Source organism: Otolemur garnettii, unplaced genomic scaffold (assembly GCF_000181295.1).
Source record: "Otolemur garnettii isolate 467f Iridium unplaced genomic scaffold, OtoGar3 scaffold00002, whole genome shotgun sequence".
NCBI lineage: Eukaryota > Metazoa > Chordata > Mammalia > Primates > Galagidae > Otolemur > Otolemur garnettii.
Genome location: NW_003852397.1, coordinates 55,112,049 through 55,114,326, shown reverse-complemented (window position 1 = coordinate 55,114,326; position 2,278 = coordinate 55,112,049). Strand labels below are relative to the sequence as shown.

The window sequence follows — 2,278 nt, the reverse complement described above, 5'->3', positions numbered from 1 at the left end:
GGCTTCATTACTTAGTATGCACTTAGGTATTTCTTTTGGTTTGGAGATGCCATGTGAAATTACTCACATGTGCAGGATGCAAAGTTTAGGAACCTCTCTCTGACAGACAGTTAATTGCTGCTTCCTGACGAAGGAGCCTCTTACCCACAGCCAGCCACCTCTGTGACCCATTTGGGCCTCTCCGTATTTCCCATGTGGCAGCAGAATCTCCCTGGAAAGTTCACCACACACAGGCAGTCAGAATCCTAAGGAGCTTTCATGCATGCCTTGAAGAAGGCAGGACAGAGGAGCACACCTGCACATACACTCAAACACACGGAGAGTGAAAGAGAGAGCAGCATAAAAGAGCTAGCAAGCAAGGGAAGGTGGGGGGAAACCAAAGATGCTAACCCACCTAGAGACTTATTAGAGAGAACCCACTACCCAGACTGGGAAACCAAGAGCGGAAAATACACAGGTCCATCTAACTCTGTACATATGTCTATGGTATGTGCACACAGAGTGAATGAATTTGACCAACCCTCAGCCTCACTGGGTGGTGGGGCCCTAAGGAGTTCTGTGTTCCCTGCACACAGTTCAGTTCCATATAAAGATGTTTTTGGGGAACATGACTTCTGAGCTGTCTCCCAGCTCTGCAAAAATGACTGCTTTGAGTGCTCACGCTGTGCTGGGTGCTATGGTAAGTGCTTTGCATGCATTGTCTCATGAATTCTAATGACAATCTTGACTTTTGTTTCCTGGAGGGAGGAAAGGTGAAGCACCTAATCCTATGCCCTAGACCTGGATGGCAGGTGGTGAAGATGGGAGTTCACTATTGCCCTAGAGGAGAATCAAGCAGTGAAGTGTAACAGAATGAACTAACACTTACAGCTAGCTAATTAGTCATCACTATTAACTGTTAGCAAGAATTTAATCAATTTAACCAGGTGTTATCATTGTGTTCATATTTCTATTCTCAAGGACAACTGTTAATGTTTAAGATCTTCCAATATGTATCAAATGAGTAAATGACTGACCCCAGGAATAAGGTGTGAAAGGACAGTTCTGTCCTGTTGACCTGTGTCCAGCAACCATGGATTTCCTTTATAGTAAGATGCCATTTACAATAATGAATAAGACTTGCTGCTGTCACTCCCTAGAGTCAGAATTTTGTGGCCTTGTATGACTTCGAGTTTACTGCTCCATCTGTGTCTTGGTTTCCCACTTGCAAACCAAGAATAACGGTGAGGTGGGGTGGCTCATACCTCTAATCCTAGCACTCTGGGAGGCTGAGGTGGGTGGATTGCTTGAGCTTAAGAGTTTGAGACCAGCCATTGCATCTCTACTAAAAACAGAAAAAATAGCCAAGTATTGTGGTGGGCACCTGTAGTTCCAGCTACTTGGGAGGCTGAACCAAGAGAAATGCTTGAGCCCAAGAGTTTGAGGTTTCTGTGAACTATAAACACCACACTCTAGCCTGGGGTAACAGAATAAGCACCTGTGTAAAAAAAATAAAAATACAATACCTCCTTTCAAACTGGGAATAAAATATACTATATATGTCATCTGAAAGGATTAAAGAAATTAACACATACCACATTCTCAACTTGGTGGTTGTTTTATAGAAAGTTCCCAGTTCATGTTGGGAAGAATGAGTGTGTTCTAGCCCCTGCGTCCACTAAGGTATAAGCCTGTGACAGAGATCTCAGACCCATGACCTCTGCAAGAATGAGTGACAAACTGTGGGAGACTTCCAAAGCTGGCACCCATGGGTAATAGCCACTGTTCATGACATCCACTTAGCACATTAAATCTGCATTCTAACCTTGTCAAGGCCCATTTCCACAATACAGCAGCAGACACTGAGGCGCAGAGAGATCCCAGCTGTGCTCAAGCTCAGCTGGTGCTGTCACACTGCAGATGGTACCGAGAGGAAGAGGACTCCCACTTGGGATGCCAGTCATCCCCTCCCCAGCCCTAAGGCCCACAGTGGTCTGTCTGGGGCCTGCCAGTGGTCTGCACTACCCCATCTTCATTTCTCGTGCACATTTTATCATCCCTCCCCAGTTCCAAAACCCTCAGCAGCTCCCTTTGGTCTCTAGGAGAAAGCCCAAATTCCCCAGCACAATGTCTTAGACGCTTTAAGAGCTGGATCCTGCCAGTGTCTCAGCCTCTTTTGTTCTGTCAGCCTACCTCACATGTGTCAGGCATTTTCAGGCCTCCATACCCCAGAATTGACTATTTTCTTCTGCTTCTCTTTCCCTCACTTTCCTACATCTTCTGAGGTCACAGGACAGAT

The 2,278-nt window shown here is 45.7% G+C and overlaps 1 protein-coding gene across 1 annotated transcript in view; it reads right to left on the bottom strand.

Moving 5' to 3' along the window:
- Positions 1–2,278, bottom strand: part of LOC100956423 (solute carrier family 22 member 13-like) — a gene marked incomplete at its 3' end in the record, with an annotated part of 14,324 nt that overhangs the window by 2,860 nt on the left and 9,186 nt on the right.